At 36.3% G+C, this 18,483-nt stretch overlaps 1 long non-coding RNA gene across 1 annotated transcript in view; it reads right to left on the minus strand.

Annotated features, from left to right (window-relative positions):
• Window positions 1–263: 263 nt before the first annotated feature.
• Window positions 264–18,483, minus strand: part of LOC124103988 (uncharacterized) — a 39,674-nt gene continuing 21,454 nt past the window's right edge. The window contains exons 4-5 of the long non-coding RNA XR_006855342.2: window positions 16,929–17,074; window positions 264–1,878 (exon numbers count right to left, since the gene is read on the minus strand). This is a non-coding gene — a long non-coding RNA (uncharacterized LOC124103988). The remainder of the gene's footprint in view (window positions 1,879–16,928; window positions 17,075–18,483) is intronic.

Below are 18,483 nucleotides of genomic sequence, written 5' to 3' on the forward strand. Positions count from 1 at the left end.
AGCTGTCCAGAAGCTCTTTGAATACTGTGCTTTGGGTTTTTAGAGATGATTGGTTAGACCATTGGTTGTTGGTGGACAACTTCACTTTAGCCCCTTTTGCTCCCTAGAGGTTGGGATGGGTGGTTCAAAGGCCACTCCTCTAATCCTGCTTTGGTCTCTCTGGTGACCAGTCCCAGAGGAAAGCTACCTAGAGGTCCCCAGCCACCAGTCGACTCATTAGCACATAAAAAGACATTTATTGATTTGAGAATTCCAAGGATTTTAGGAGTTTCATGCCAGGAAACATGAAGAACAAACACATGTGTCACAGTATCACACCCACCCACCCCATGGCCATTTTAATCTAAAGTCTGTCACCCTGCATGTGCCGTGCTGAAGTGCTTCCAGATATTCTTGGAGAAGAAACTGTAACCTCCATTTCTCATTTTAAAGTTAAGAAGTCACTAATTTTTATTGGTTCTTTTTAGTTACACATTATGTTAGGATTCATGTTGACAAAACTATAAAAGCATGGAATATAATTTGTTCTAATTCAGTCCCCCATACTTCCACTTTCCCTCCCCTCCTACCTTCCCCGATCTCTTTTCTACTGATCTTTCTGCTATTTACTTAGTTTTTTTTTTTAATTAGTGTCTTGTGGATATACATGATGGTGAAATTCACTGTGGTATATTTATATATGTACATAGGAAAAGTAGGTCGAATTCATTCTACTGTTCTTTCATTTAAATCCTTAAAGACACAAATCTCCCCAGTTACCACCCTAATAAATAAATCTGAAATCTTTCAAGGGAATTTGAGTCCTCAAAGATTGAGGGAAATGTCTATATTCAGCTGTGATCTATTTTTTATGCTTTGGGGAAACAAACCTGAGGAGAGTATTTCATTTCTCCTACATGTCTGAAAATATTTTATTTATGATCTTAGCAGGGAAAAGTTGGCATAATCAAATTATTATAATTTGAAGAAGAAAACAGCAGGGTTATTTACAAACACACAGCCATTATGTGAGGAAAATCACCAGGTATATTAGTTATATATGGATGCATAACAAATTCACCTAAAGCCTTATAGCTTAAAACATTTACTACCTCATATATATATATATGGAAGAGGGTTCAGAAATTCAGGCAGAGCTGAGCTAGGTAGCTCTGATTGAAGGACTTTCATGAGACTGTAGTCAAGGTACCAGCAAAGCTGTGGTCTCCTGGGAAGATCTGACCTGGGGATGGAAGAATTGCTTCCAGGATTACTCCCATGTTTTGGGGTAGACCTTGATCCCATGCCATGAGGGCTTTTTTACAGCACGTTCTAGATCATGGCAGCTCATGTCCTCCAGTTCAGGTGATCCAAGGGAGAGTAGCCAAGGCAGATGTTTTAACAATACCATAGACTGGGTGACTTGGACAACATTTATTTCTTACAGTTTTGGAGATTGGGGGAAAGGTTCCTGATCTCATCATGTTGGTGTTAGGATTCAGGTACATTAATTTGGGGTGTATGCTGGGGGTGTGGGTGGAGAAAACGCAAACATTCTATTCATCACTGCCTACCACCAACGGAACTGTAAAGTGTTCTAGGATTAGTTACAGCTGAGCCATTTTCATCTCTAGGGCAAAAGGGGAAAAGGGAGAGAGCTTTTTCCAGAACTAGAAGGAGAGAGTCATGTACAAACTTGAACAACACTGTATATTTGACGTCCCAAGGTGAACCTATGGAGAGGCAACTGGGTGAGTAATATTTTGTTTCTTCTGTCTTCCTCTGTCTCTTGTTAGGTCTCTCAACTGGAAGAAGCCAGTCAGATACCATGAGGCAAAGAGATCATTGATACCGTTCATACAGGCCAGGCTGCCAGGGCAGGGAGCAGTGCAGAGGGATCTGAAGGAACAAACAGAAGATGCTCAGCTTTAGTATCTAGAAAATTTCCTCTAAGGAATCCATGGGTCCCAGGGAATCTACATTTAAAATATTGAATTATTTGTCTTTAAAAATAGATTATTCTAAAGAATTAAAGTTATCATACCACATACATGCATACACATGTCTATAGCAGCACAATTCACGATACGCAAACTATGGAACCAGTCTAGGTGTCTATCAATGTACTAATGGATAAAGAAAAAATGGTGCATATATACAATGGAGTTTTATCCAGCCACAAAGAAGAAATGGAAATATGCCATTTGTAGGAAAATGGATGGAACTTGAGAACATTATGTTGAGCAAAAAAAAAAAAGTCAGACTCAGAAGATCAATGGTTGTATGTTCTCTCATATGTGGAAACGAGAGAGGAAAAAGGAAAAGAAATTTAGGATGGGAAGGAAGAAAGGGGAGGGAGGTGGGAAGGGAAAAGGGAAATACTGAGGAATAACATTGGCCAAATTATATTGTTACGTTGTATGCATATACAAATGTGTAACAAATTCCATCAATATATATGACTATAATGCACCAATAAAAATGTGGAAAAGTACAAGTTATCTTAAAAACTACATTGTAAATTCCTACGCAGCACAAGTGGAGTCACATTTATCTTTGAACACCCTGCACCACAGGGTGGTAAGAACATGCAATACCGCTTCTCAAAAACCGCAGTCATATTATTTAAGAACTGGAAAGAACTTTAGATATTATTTAGTAAACACTCTTATTTTAGGGGTGAGAAAATTGCTGAGATGTTAAATGAATAACCTAAGATCAGACAATGCTAAACTCACATGTTCCAACAGTATATATAATTTACTAATTCCTTAATAATAATGATAATGACAGCATCGTGCAAGTACAGAACATTTTAAAGTTTAGAAGGAGTTTCCACCCACATCATCTCATTTGAACCTCACTATAATCCTGAGGAACTTGGAACCTAGATATTATTATTTCCATTTTATAGCTTAACACATAGTGATCTGTGTAGACATTTACTATTTCAACAGAATAAAAAGTGGCACACTAGGCTCAGAGAATAATATGGAAGTTTGGGGTTTTTTGGATTCAGTTGTTCACACTGATCAAATATAGTCATCTTCTCTGGTAAGCTAAGGAAATCCTCTGTACTACAGATTGGAGAAGTCAAACAGCTCTGCCTTTTGGTGGGAAGTATGCCAAAGAATTTATGACTATCTTAAATTCATGGCAACTCTCTACCATAAATGGATACATTTTTTTCATTGTTTTCATGTTTATTCCCCATTCCAATGTCTGTTATAATATGAAGAAAATAATGAGAACACAAGCTGGGAATAATTCTCAATCTTATAAGCGTAGATTTGATGGGGAAAATTTAAATAGTAATTGGAGAAATAAATCAGTTGGGACCATTATTCTCTACAGTGTAACTTATAAATGTCTTGCTTCATCAATCTGAGTTTAAATGGCACATATATTCATAACCCTTTATTTAATTTCCCCTATTACCAATGTAATAAATAACTCATGGTTGAACCTGTGGACTTTCCAGATAAGCCATCAGAAAATGAAAACAAAATCAAGAGACAAATTCTATTAACATTTTTGTGATGTTATCCATATTTTTTCTATTTACATAAATAAAAATGATCCAGAAATCCACTACTGGACAAATAGCCAAGAGATGTTAACTCAGTTTATTGAAGTTTACTGCAGCACTATTCAAAATGTCCAAGATTTAGAATTAACCTGAATGTTCAACAATGGATGAATGAATAATAAATGTGGCATATATACACAGTGGAATACTCTTCAGTCATACCAAAGCACAGAGAAATGCTGATGTTCACACTCAGACATGGAATCCAAAAAAATTGAGTGCATAAAAGTAGAGGATTGAGTAGAGGTTACTAGGGATTAGGAAGAGGGAAAGAGAGGAGAGAATGGGCAGAGAGGATGGTCAATGGGTACCAATTTACAAGTAGATAAGATACCAACTGCTAATGTCCTAATTGCATGGCAGTATTGAAGATTCCAAAACAATCAAAAGAGGGTTTTATACATCCTCACAATGAAGAAATAATAAATTTATGAGGTGATAGAGATGCTAGTTACCCTGAATTTGCTCATTACATAATGAATACATGTATTGAATCATTACATTGTGCCCTATAAAATGGAGAATTATGTATCAATTAAAAAACAGACAAAAGTGAAAATATATGTACCTTACTATATATTATTTTGTAATCAACATTTTCATTTGACCAACTGTCTTGAAAACTTTTATAATATTTTAGATTATCATGTAAAATGGCAGCATAGTATTCAATTGCATGAATTAACCATAGATTATTTTATCATTTATTTATTGATGAAAAATTACATTTAAAAAATTTTTCATTCTTATAAATAATGCTATGTGGAAAATGCTTACACACATATTTTAAAATATATGCCTATTTTTCCCCTCCTAAATTCGATGTGAAATTCCTACAGGTACAATTGTTGGACATTTTTAGAACTTATGATTTATAGTGCAAGTTCTCTCTTAACAGGATTCATGTTTTCACGGGCACAGATGTGGTGCACATTATTCATTTCTAATTTTTGCCAACCAAACTAAAGTTGGTATTTTGTTGTTTTGTAGTACTTAATTTTCTGGTTGAGTTGAATTTTTTTCCATATTTTTTAAATATTTATTTTTTAGTTGTAGTTGGAGACATTTATTTATTTATTTATTTATATAGTAACTGATGACTTTATTTGTTCAAATTAAACCTTTTTATTTTTTTATTTTTTTATTGGTTGTTCAAAACATTACAAAGCTCTTGACATATCATATTTCATACATTAGATTCAAGTGGGTTATGAACTCCCATTTTTACCCCAAATACAGATTGTAGAATCACATCAGTTACACATCCACATTTTTACATAATGCCATATTAGTAACTGTTGTATTCTGCTACCTTTCCTATCCTCTACTATCCCTCTCCGCTCCCCTCCCATCTTCTCTCTCTACCCCATCTGCTGTAATTTAATTCTCTCCCTTGTTTTTTTTCCCTTTCCCCTCACAACCTCTTATATATAATTTTGTATAGCAATGAGGGTCTCCTTCCATTTCCATGAAATTTCCCTTCTCTCTCCCTTTCCCTCCCACCTCATGTCTCTGTTTAATGTTAATCTTTTCCTCATGCTCTTCCTCCCTGCTCTGTTCTTAGTTGCTCCAATTATATCAAAGAAGACATTTGGCATTTGTTTTTTAGGGATTGGCTAGCTTCACTTAGCATAATCTGCTCTCATGCCATCCATTTCCCTGCAAATGCCATGATTTTGTCATTTTTTAGTGCTGAGTAATACTCCATTGTGTATAAATGCCACATTTTTTTTTATCCATTCATCTATTGAAGGGCATCTGGGTTGGTTCCACAGTCTAGCTATTGTGAATTGTGCTGCTATGAACATCGATGTAGCAGTGTCCCTGTAGCATGCTCTTTTTAGGTCTTTAGCGAATAGACCAAGAAGGGGAATAGCTGGGTCAAATGGTGGCTCCATTCCCAGTTTTCCAAGGAATCTCCATATAGCTTTCCAAATTGGCTGCACCAATTTGCAGTCCCACCAGCAATGTACAAGTGTACCTTTTCCCCACATCCTCGCCAGCACTTGTTGTTGTTTGACTTCATAATGGCTTCCAATCTTACTGGAGTGAGATGGTATCTTAGGGTGGTTTTGATTTGCATTTCTCTGACTGCTAGAGATGGTGAGCATTTTTTCATATATTTGTTGATTGATTGTATGTCCTCCTCTGAGAAGTGTCTGTTCAGGTCTTTGGCCCATTTGTTGATTGGGTTATTTGTTATCTTATTGTTTAATTTTTTGAGTTCTTTGTATACTCTGGATATTAGGGCTCTATCTGAAGTGTGAGGAGTAAAAATTTGTTCCCAGGATGTAGGCTCCCTATTATCCTCTCTTATTGTTTCTCTTGCTGAGAAAAAAAAAAACTTTTTAGTTTGAGTAAGTCCCATTTGTTGATTCTAGTTATTAACTCTTGTGCTATGGCGTCCTATTGAGGAATTTGGAGCCTGACCCCACAGTATGTAGATTGGAGCCAACTTTTTCTTCTATCAGGTGCAGAGTCTCTGATTTGATATCAAGCTCTTTGATCCATTTTGAGTTAACTTTTGTGCATGGCAAGAGAAAGGGATTCAGTTTCATTTTGTCGCATATGGATTTCCAGTTTTCCCAGCACCATTTGTTGAAGATGCTATCCTTCCTCCATTGCATGCTTTTAGCCCCTTTATCAAATATAAGATAGTTGTAAATTTGTGGATTAGTCTCTGTGTCTTCTATTCTGTACCATTGATCCACCCACCTGTTTTGGTACCAGTACCATGCTGTTTTTGTTACTATTGCTCTGTAGTATAATTTGAAATCTGGTATCACTATACCGCCTGATTCACACTTCCTGCTTAGAATTGCTTTTGCTATTCTGGGTCTTTTGTTTTTCCATATGAATTTCATGATTGCTTTATCTATTTCTACAAGAAATGCTGTTGGGATTTTGATTGGCATTTCATTAAGCCTATAGAGAACTTTGGGTAATATTGCCATTTTGATTATGTTAGTTCTTCCTATCCATGAACAGGGTATATTTTTCCATCTTCTAAGGTCTTCTTCTATTTCTCTCTTTAGGGTTCTGTAGTTATCATTGTATAAATCTTTTACCTCTTTTGTTAGGTTGATTCCCAAGTATTTTATTTTTTTTGAGGATATTGTGAATGGGGTGGTTGTCCTCATTTCCATTTCAGAAGATTTGTCGCTGATATACAGGAATGCCTTTGATTTATGCGTGTTGATTTTATATCTTGCCACCTTGCTGAATTCATTTATTAGCTCTAGTAGTTTCTTTGTAGACCCTATTGGGTCTGTTAAATATAGTATCATATCATCCGCAAATAGTGATAATTTAAGTTCTTCTTTTCCTATTTTTATGCCTTTAATTTCTTTTGTCTGTCTAATTGCTCTGGCTAGTATTTCGAGAACTAAATTGAATAGAAGTGGTGACAGAGGGCATCCCTGTCTTGTTCCAGATTTTAGAGGGAATGCCTTCAGTTTTTCTCCATTCAGAATGATGGTAGCCTGAGGCTTAGCATACATAGCTTTTACAATGTTGAGGTAAGTTCCTGTTATCCCTAGTTTTTCTAGTGTTTTGAACATAAAGGGATGCTGTACTTTGTCGAATGCTTTTTCTGCATCTATTGAGATGATCATGTGGTTCTTATCGTTAAGTCTATTGATGTGGTGAATAACATTTATTGATTTCCATATATTGAACCAGCCTTGCATCCCAGGGATGAATCCTACTTGATCATGGTGCACAATTTTTTTGATAGGCTTTTGTATTCGATTCGCCAGGAATTTATTGAGGATTTTTGCATCTAAGTTCATTAGAGATATTGGTCTGTAGTTTTCTTTCTTTGAAGTGTCTTTGTCTGGTTTTGGGATCAGGGTGATGTTGGCCTCATAGAATGAATTTGGAAGAGCTCCTTCTTTTTCTGTTTCTTGAAATAACTTGAAAAGTAGTGGTATTAATTCTTCTTTGAAGGTTTTGTAAAACTCCGCTGTATACCCATCTGGTCCAGGGCTTTTCTTGGTTAGTAGTCTTTTGATGGCTTCTTCTATTTCCTTCTTTGCTATTGATCTGTTTAAACTGTGTGTATCTTCCTGACTCAATCTGGGCAAATCATATGACTTAAGAAATTTATCGATATCTTCACTATTTTCTATTTTATTGGAATATAGGGTTTCAAAATAATTTCTAATTATCTTCTGTATTTCTGTAGTGTCTGTTGTGATATTGCCTTTTTCATCCTGTATGTTATTAATTTGAGTTCTCTCTCTTCTTCTCTTCGTTAGCATGGCTAAGGGTCTGTCGATCTTATTTATTTTTTCGAAGAAGCAACTTTTAGTTTTATCAATTTTTTCAATGGTGTTTTTTGTTTCAATTCCATTGATTTCCGCTCTGATTTAATTATTTCTTGCCTTCTACTACATTTGCTGTTGTTTTGCTCCTCCTTTTCCAGAGTTTTGAGATGAAGTGTGAGTTCACTTATTTGTTGTTTTTTTTTCTTTTGAGGAATGAATTCCAGGCAATGAATTTCCCTCTTAAAACTGCTTTCATTGTGTCCCATAGATTCCGATATGTTGTGTCTGTATTTTCATTTATCTCTAAGAATTTTTTGATTTCCTCCTTTATGTCTTCTGTAACCCATTGATCATTCAGTAACATATTGTTCATTTTCCAAGTGATGCAGGATTTTTCCTTCCTTCTTTTATCATTGAGTTCCAGTTTCATTCCATTATGATCAGATAAGATGCATGGTATTATCTCCACACCTTTATATTTACTAAGAGTTGCCCTATGGCATAATATATGGTCTATCTTTGAGAAGGATCCATGTGCTGCTGAGAAGAACGTGTATCCACTTGACGATGGTTGATATATTCTATATATGTCTGTTAAGTCTAGGTTATTGATTGTGTTTTTGAGTTCTATAGTTTCTTTATTCAGCTTTTGTTTGGAGGATCTGTCCAGTAGAGAGAGCAGTGTGTTGAGGTCACCCATAATTATTGTGTTGTGGCCTATTTGACTGTTGAACTTGAGGAGAGTTTGTTTTATGAACGTTGCAGCACCATTGTTTGGTGCATACATATTGATAATTTTATGTCTTGTTGGTGGATGGTTCCTTTTAACAGTATATAGTGTCCTTCTTTATCCCTTTTGATTAACTTAGGTTTGAAGTTGATTTTATTCGATATGAGTATGGCCACTCCTGCTTGCTTCCGAGGACCATATGAGTGCTATGATTTTTCCCAACCTTTCACCTTCAACCTGTGTATGTCTTTTCCTATCATATGAGTCTCTTGAAGGCAGCATATTGTTGGATTTGTTTTTTTAATCCAGGTTACTAGCCTATGTCTCTTGAGTGGTGAATTTAAGCCATTAACGTTTAGGGTTACTATTGATATATGGTTTGTACTTCCAGTCATGCTTATTTATTTATTTATTTATTTATTTATTTATTTTAATATGGCTAGTTTTTCCTCTTTGGTTATTTTTTTCCCCTTTAGTGAGTTACCTCCCACTGTTAGTTTTGGGTGCTGTTTTTCCATTCCTCTTCTTGTAGTGTTTTGCTCAAAATGCCTTGCAGTGCTGGTTTTCTGGCTGCGAATTCTTTTAACTTTTGTTTATCGTGAAATATTTTAATTTTATTGTCAAATCTGAAGCTTAATTTTGCTGGATACAGTATTCTTGGTTGGAATCCATTATTTTTCAGTGTTTTAAATACGTTGTTCCAGGATCTTTTCGCTTTCAACGTCTGTGATGAAAAAATAGCCGTTAGCCTAATTGGTTTACCCCTGAATGTAATCTGCCTCCTTTCTCTCGTAGCTTTTAATATTCTCTCCTTGTTCTGTATGTTGGATATCTTCATAATTATGTGTCTTGGAGTCGGTCTGTTATGGTTTTGTATGTTTGGGGTCCTGTAGGCTTCCAGGATTTGGCAATGCATTCCATCTTTCATATCTGGGAAGTTTTCTAAGATTATTTCATTCAATAGATTGTTCATTCCTTTAGTTTGATCCTCTACACCTTCTTCTATCCTAATGACTCTCAAGTTTGTTTTTTTTATGACATCCCATATCTCTTAGATAGATTGCTCGTGATTTTTTAGCATCCTTTCTGGGTTGACTATATTCTTTTCAAGTTGATAAACTTTGTCTTCATTATCTGATGTTCTGACTTCTATTTGATCTAGTCTATTTGTAATATTCTCGTTTGAGTTTTTAATTTGGTTTACGGTTTCCTACATTTCTAGGATTGCTGTTTGATTTTTTTTTTAAAAAAATCTCTATCTCCTGGTAGAGCTAATTCTTTGCCAATTGAATTTGCTTATGTAATTCATTTTCAAAGTATACTTTCATTGTTTGGACTTGCTGTCTAAAGTCTTCTCTAAGATTCCGTTCCATCTGAGTTAGATATGCCTTTAGTTCTTTCTCTGTCCATTTTTCTGAAGCCTCTAGGTTCTCCTGTGAATTTAAGTTGTCCTGCATTGTTTGTAATCCTTTTTTCCCTTGTTTTTTCATGGTGCTCACATTACTTTCCAGCTCTGTTTGACTGCTGTGTTTTTGTTTTCTCCTTTAAATTTGTTTTGGTTTTTATAGTTTCAATATCTCTCCTTTGTGTTGGGAGACAATGTTTAGAGATGTTGGATTTAATTGTGATTCAAGGTAAATTTATTAGTTTCATTAAAGGCCTACAGATTTTGATGGCATACAGAGAATTGATGTTTGAACTTAGGATTTTATGTTAAGGTCAGGCGATTTGATGGTATGGAGGTTAGTATATGTTAGCTTCTTTGGGGGATTGCTCAAATGCAGGCAGATATTAACAAGAGAATAAACAGGAGTACTTGGGGGTAGTTAAGGGCTTAGGTGGATTATAGACCAACTCATAGTATTCATCTATTTGCATTTAGTAAATTATACATAATCTGGGTGGTCATGCTTAAGAGTAAAGATGGGGAAAAGGTAAGGAAGCAAACAAAGAAAGAGGGAGGGAGAGAAGAAAGAAAGAAAAAAGAATAGAAAGAAAAGGAAATGATTAAAAAAATAATAAAATGCAGTAAAATAAAAATTACAATTAAAAAAAGAAAAAAAAATTTAAAAATTTTTAAAAAAAGGCACTGTTAGGCTTCTATTTTCTTCACTTCCAATAGGTGGTGCTGTGCCTTCCTTCCAGGCCAAGATTTTGCCCTCCGGCTGTAGAAAACAATCCATGTGAGGCCGCTCCCCACCCCCGTCTCTCAAAACCTGTTAGCTTAGGTTTATTCCTGGTCTCTAGTCTCCTTGCTTTTCCTGCCAGACAGGCCTTTCCCCAGTGTGATACCTCTCTGCAGTTCAAGCTACACTCTGGGCCTGCAGTTTCCTGGATGTGGAGGGAGGCTATTGGGAACCGGCCCCTTATTATTTTGATTCCCTCCGCTAGCCCCTCCTCTGAGAGCTGGCGAGACAGATTTCTTTTTCACCGCTGGTGGGAGGGGGGAGTTGGAGGTCAGGTGCCTTTACCTTTCCCCATGCCTTTATTCACGCTCACTCTGATATTCACGCCCCCGGAAAGCCAGGGAGAGATTTTATGCAATTTCCCCGCTGTATGTGAGGAGGGCTAAATGCCACACACCTGTTCTATCACTGAACTTGTTGGGATCTGTTGGAAACTGGCGATGGTGATGTCAGCTCTCCAAGATGGTGGCCGCTGGCTTCCTCAGTGGGTTGTCCGGTGTGGAGCCCAGACCTGGACTGTTTCTCTCCCCTGTCTCAAACCCAGAACTCAGCCTGTAGCACAGTGAGGGCACAGTTGGCAGGACCCCACAGAATCCGCAGCACCGCTTTTCTGTGTTGCTGGCACGCCGTTTCTCGGCACACTGTTTCTAGACTCGCTGCAGTTTCTGGCTGAGGGGCAGGCCGCCGATCAATCAGCCTGAATCTCCGGGTGCACGGTTCACTTGTGATTGAGCCCCAGTAATTGATTCTCGGGTGCTGGAAATCCTTCCTCTAGGTTTTGGTGCACCCCAATTTTGCTGGAAATTCCAAACAAGATAGCTTTTGGCTGTTCTAACTCGTTATTCACCTGCGCAGTGACGCGGTACACGGGGGTGATGCACTCTATTCGCCGCCATCTTATGAAACCTATTTATTTATTTTTATGTGGTGCTGAGGATCGAACCCAGGGCCTTGAACGTGCTAGGTGAGCATTCTACCGCTGAGCCACAACCCTAGCCCCAAATTTTTTCCATATTTTCCGATCACTTTTATTTCTTCTTCTGCCAATTGCATTTCATCTATTAACTCAAAAATATTTGTTAAATACAAAACTTGTTGCAGATCAGTTACGCGTTCTCTTTTTTCCAACAATCTGTTGTTACATTTCTATTTGCCCTATTGATGTGTGTCATTTCATTTTATTATGAAGATATTATCATCTTTGTCTGTCTTATATGTTGCATTGCTTTCTTTCAATTTATACTTGTCTTTAATGATTTTTTTTCCCTGAACACAAAAAACTATTTTAAAAATTTTCTCCACATTCTTTTTGGTGCATTATAGGTATACATGATGGTGGGATTTGTTGTTACATATTTGTACATGCATATAATATAATAATATGATTTGGCCAATATAATTCCCCAATATTTCCCCTTTCCCTCCTCTCTTCCTGCCCCTCATCCCTTTCTGCTATTCTACTGATCTCCCTTAGATTTTCATGAGATTCTCCCAAACTTTCTTTTCCTTTATCCTCTTTAGCTACCATGTATGGTAAAAATCATACAACACTTGACTTTCTGAGTCTGACTTATTTTGCTTAATATATTCTCAATTTCCATTGTCTTGCAAATGACATAATTTCATTTTTTTTCTTTATGGATAAATAAAACTTCATTGTGTATATCTACCACATTTTCTTTATCCATTCATCCATTCATAAACACCTAGGTTTATTACATAGTTTGACTATTGTGAATTGTGCTGCTATAAACATGGGTATGCATGTAGTATGATGACTTTAATTCTTTAGGAAAAATACCGAGGAGTGGTATACTGAGTCATATGGTGGTTCAATGTCTAGTCTTTTGAGGAATCTCCATGCTAATTTCCACAGTGATTGTACTAAATTTTAATTCTGCCAGTAGTATAAAAGTGTTCCTTTTTTTCCACATCCTCTCCAGCATTTATCACTGTTTGTATTCCTGGTGGCTGCCTTCCTGACTGATGGTAGATGGAATCTCAGTGTAGTTTTGATTTTCAATTCCCTAATTGCTAATAATGTTGATAATTTATTTTTCATATATTTGTCAGCCATTTGTATTTCTTCTTTTGAGAAGTGTCTGTTTAAGTCATTTGCCCATTTATCAGTTGGGTTATTTGGTTTTCAATAACCAAATATTGGGTTATTTTTTAATCTTTTGGACCTCTTTGTATATTGTAGATATTAATCCTCCATCAGAGTAGTAACTGGCAAAGATTTTCTCCCATTCTGTAGGCTCTCTCTTCACATTCTTATTTGTTTCCTTTGCTATGCAGAAGCTTTTTAATTAAATGCTGTTCCATTTATTAACTATTTTTAAAATTTATTTATTTATTTTAATTAGGTATATATGACAGCAAAATGCATTTTGATTCATTGTACACAATTGCAACACAACTTTTCATTTTTTTCTGGTTGCATTTATTAATTCTTGACATTATTTCCTGAGCTTTAGGGGTCCTATTGAGAAAATCATTGCCTGTGACTCTATTGATTTTATGCTTTCTTCTTGGAGTTGCATAGTTTATGCTCTAATTCCTATGTCTTTGATTCATTTTGAGTTAATTTTTGTGCAGGGTGAGAGATAAAGGTCTACTTTCATTCATCTATAAATATGGATAACCATTTTTACCAGCAGCATTTGTTACAAAGGCTTTTTTTTTTTTTCCAATGTATGTTTTTGGCAGCTTCATCAAGGACCACATGACTGTATCTGTGTTGGTTTTTCTCTGTGTCTTCTATTCTGTAGTATTGGTATGTGTGTCTTGTTTGACAGTACAAGTTTTTTGTTACTATAAGAGAAATTTGTTTTAATGTAATCAAATGCCAAACCTTTATTGTGTGTGTTTGTCTTTACACTTTAGAAAAGACTTTGCCATGGATAAAAGACTAAAGGAGAGCAGAATGTTTGGAGTCATTGAGCCGATTTCATGACTTCAAAAATTCTTTTATTAAATGTTAAACATTAATATGACTATGATTATTTGGAAAGTATTTCAAACATTATTACAACCTATTCGAAAGCAGTTGATTTCTGAAAGCTTGATGGAGTCTGAGATTGGTCTAATTAATATCAAGAACTAGTCTATTGCACATCACTGGGGTTGTAATTACATTTGGGTAAATGTCTTCACTGCATCAGAATCCCCCTGGCAGTCTCATCTAATTTCAAATAACTGAAAAGTAGAATAGAATAAAATCACATTTAAAGCTTTATTGTTTATAGAAATCATGAATTTCATTTGAAATTCTCAGTACGACCTGTTCCTTAGTGTGAATGCCACTGTCTATGAAGCCTTCCCTGGCCACTAGCACAGATTATATTATCTTGCAACACTGTGTTGTGGTTCCTGATTCCTCTCCTTCAAGTCACACATGGGAATGATAATCATATTCAGCTATTTGTGGTTTGACGTTGGCCCATATTATTCTAGCCTCTGAGAGGTAAACCCATTTTTCTAGTCACTGCATCTCCAGAATCTAAAGCAGTGGTAGGAGAACCTTGGAACTCATAAGCACTTGAGCAAATACATGAACACAAGGACCTCTTTCTTTGTGGGAGTGGGTTCTTTGTCTTTTCCTTCCTGTGGAAGGAAAAAGTGGAAGTGTGATTGACAGTTTACTTTTGTCATTCTTCTGATCAAAGAGGAAGGTAAGAACACACTACTGGGGTGTACAGACATTTTAACTAGAAACCACTCTAATTGGATGGATTTTGGGCAAGACATTGGGGCTGCAAACTAATTCTCTGGCCAAATTTAGCCATACCCTCTCCTGACACATTGCCTATGGTGACTTTCTGCCAACCACAGAGTCAAGTAGTTGCACCTGGCCCACTAAGCTTAAAACATGCATTATGACCCCTGTATTGGACGGGTAAGCCTAGTCAATATTATGATTCTCAATAGTGATATTAATATTTCTTTTTAATTCTTTACTGCACTGAGAAATTCTATGATTCCATGGTTTCATGTAATGAAAAGTTCAGAGTTAAGTTGTCGGTCCAGGTTGCTGCTGACTTAGGGAGGTGAGGGAGAAATCTAATAGATTCCTGGAAAGAAAGAAATAGTCTAGGCCTGGCAGTTAATTAAGCACTGATCAACAGTACCTAACCACAAAAATTCAAAGGCAAAAAAAGTTCATACACCAAATTTCTGATCAATTTAATGTGTCTCACTCTTGTAGAAATTAGTTGCTTATAAAATTTACTTGGTGTCAAAATAAACCTTCCCACCTGCTAGCACTGAAGGAAAGTGGAGCACAGAACTGAAGCATCCCCAAGGTTCCCTTGAACTTGTTCTTTGATATCTGAAAGGCAATAGATAAAGAAAACTGCCTTTACAGGCAGGCATATTGAAGGGAGAAGCATATTCACTGAATAACTGAGCACCGAGGAGGAGAGAAATTCTTCAAAAATCAAGAACTCAAAATTCAGGGCAGCTTATAGTCATGGGATAGAGAACTTTATATACTTAAGTAAACCCTGTAGTTCAGGACATCAGTAAAGTGGTGAGCCCTGTTCAGGATGCTTGGCTTAAGAGGATAAGGGAGAATAATGTAGGCTATTTTGTCATCCACTGTGGAAAAATTTTCATCCTGAATGCTTAAAAGTTAAAATGTTTTTCTGGGTGCAGTGATGCATGCCTATAATCCCAGTGGCTCAGGAGGCTGAGGCAGGAGGATCACAAGTTCAAAGCTAGCCTCAGCAACTTAGCAAGGCCCTAAGCAACTCAGTAAGGCTCTGTCTCTAAATAAAATATAAAAGAGGCTTGGATGTGGTTCAGTGGTTAATAACCGTGGGTTCTATCTCCAGTACCAAAAAAAAAAAAAAAAAGGTAAAATGTTTTGTGTTTAATGTTAACTCTCAGTGAGAAATGTTCAGGAATTGCCTCAGAACTATCCCTATCACGAATAGTAATTGACAAAGGGTGACGAAAATAGGATTGTCAGATAAAAATGCTTTCATCTGCCACTAGCAGCTCAGTAACAGTGACCCAGGAATCCCAAGTTTCCTGGTAACCCTTGCCAGCATCAGGATGTTTCTGGGAAACAAATGACCCATGGGTTGTGGTTTAGATATGAAATATCCCCCAAAAGCTCATGTGTGGGACCATGCAGGAATGGTCAGAGATAAAATGATTAGATCAAGAGAGTTTTAACTTAATCAGTGGATTAACCCATGCAATGGATTAATAATTTGAATGGAATAATGGGTAGTAACTGTAGGCAGGTAGGGTAGATGAAGTATGTCACTGGAGGTGTCCCCTTGGGGATTATATAATCCATTGCTCCTTGTACTCAAGCTCTCTTTCTGCTTCCTGGCTATCAAGAGCTGAGCAGCATTCCTCCCCCACACCTTCGCACCAGGAGGCTCCCTAAGTCAGCCTTTTCTCAGACCCAGAGCTATGGTATTGGCAGATCATAGACTGAACCTCTGAAACCAGGAGCTAAAATGAACTTTTCCTCCTCTAAGTTGCTTTTGTCAGGACTTTTGGTCACAACAATGGAATTCTAACTAACATACCATGTAAAATGTATTTTTAAAGAGGAAGGAGAAGAGGAGAGAAAGGAGAGGAAGAAGAAGACAGGAGGCAATGCTTACATGGATTTGCAGTTCCTCTTTGCTTTTTAATGAGGCACTGGGGAGATTAGTGTCTATGCTCCTGGTACCATATGCCTCTCCAGCCTTGCCTTACTCCAGTGGCTGCCCCACTATGCAGTACCCCTGACCAGGGTTCTTACATGCAGTGTCCCTGCCACAAGTTGCAACCAAGAGGTGACACATCTTTTTTTTTCCTTATGTAAGAGTCAAGGACTTTTTTATTTTAAAGGACTAGTTTATAAGTCGGAGGTAACAAAAATCAAAAGAAAATAAGATTCTTTTGAAGCAAATAGATACTAGAAGCAATCTGTTATCTATCTATCTATCTATTTATTTATTTATAGTTCTCACTTATTCCTCACCATTTGCATGTTACAGGATCTGGAATCTCAGGGCATGTTTAGGAATTTCCCATTTTCTGCTCCCTTTTTTTACTCTTTTTTTCCCCTAGGGTTGGTACTGGAAGAGTGAAGACTTTGGCAACTATTCAAATGTGGCCATTAATTCGTGGTACAATAACTTGAAGTTCACCATATGCAGTTTTGTACTCACTTGGAACAGAAGAAGCTCCTGGTGGACTTCTTATCAGAGGAATCTGGTGATCCAGGTTGCCAAGGAGGCACAAGGATCTAATGGGCAGCTATCAGTCGGTCTTCTTGTACAAATATCTTTTAACAATACTTGAAGTATTACCTTAACTGAGAAACATATAATAGAACAAAAGGATTCATTAAAAATGATTCCAGAATGAGGCCCACCTGAAATTTTCTATAATAAATTAAAGAGAATTATGTAACTTAAGTGAGATTTATTAACTACACTTTTAATTTTCTGACACTGCCTGGTTGTTCCCAAAGAATATTATCTCATTCATACAGAAAAGCATATAAAACTTACCCACCATTCCATCATGCCTAAATAGCCATTGTGAAGACTATATATACATAAATCATAAATTCACATTGTATACTATCTTCTATTTTTTCTATTTTTTCATTCAACAGTTTAACAGTATTATTTTCCTATATATGCCTTTGGTTGCCAGAAACCATATGAAAACTACCATGTGAAAATTTCACAATTTTAAAAATAATTCTCTTACTCTTAGACATCTGCAATGTTTATAATTTTTTTTATAAATATTATCAAAATGAACATTTTTGTACAATCACCTTCTTTCAGATCTATGATTATAACTTATATCTAGGGCTGAAATTATGTAATAAAGGGTATGATTATCTAAACATTCTCTTAAGATATTTTTTTAAATTTCTTTTCACTAAGAGTTTTCCACTTTTACAATTGCTTTTCAGCAAGGTGTGACCAATTTACACTCTAAGCCTTAGTTCTAAGAATGCTAACCTCACCAAGACCTGAACATTACTGCATTTGTAATTCAATAATAATACCAAAAATTTATACCATGTTTCAAGTTGCTTTTTGAAGTATTTATCTAGAGCTTTGAAAATTCATTTCAAATGATTAAGTTGTATTTCTTTTCTTTTTCTGTTTATTACTAAACAGACTTTTTGAAAAAGTATTCATTTTGTAGTGATTCTTCCCTCCAAATATTTATTATAAAAAATTCAAACAGACAAAAACAACGCAGTAATCTTTCAAACACTCACTATTTACACTTTTTATTTGCTGTATCTATTCTGATGAATTTCTCATGTTCCTCATCATAGCTCTACCTTGGCCTGAGCTCAGAGCCTCCAGATGTCAAAGTCCCTTGCAGCATTCTCCCACCCAGTCTGCTGCCTTCTTCTGAGGTTCCTTGGTGCATTCTGTGTTTATTCTTCTCTTTGGTATAATCCCTGCTCCTCTCCACTCTGATTGGGCTCTGGAAAAGCCTGTGCTTCTCACAGATGTTTATCTCCCAATTGTACATTAACAGAAATGTGTAGAAGTCTCCTCTGTGTGACTTGATTACTTTTGAGCATATGAGAAATGCTTAAAATTTAAACAGCCATTATCTGGTGGGATCCTGGAAACCTTTATTCTTTTACTGATTTTTAAAAATATCCTTTATACATGAAGAGGATTGTCCAGATGTCACAAGTAGTACTCTCTTATGATTTCCTTTTAAAGTTGTGTTAATTATTTA

This window comes from Marmota monax, unplaced genomic scaffold (assembly GCF_021218885.2).
Source record: "Marmota monax isolate L192 unplaced genomic scaffold, Marmota_monax_Labrador192_F-V1.1 WCK01_AAM20220418_F8-fsc00107, whole genome shotgun sequence".
NCBI classification, from domain to species: Eukaryota; Metazoa; Chordata; class Mammalia; order Rodentia; family Sciuridae; genus Marmota; species Marmota monax.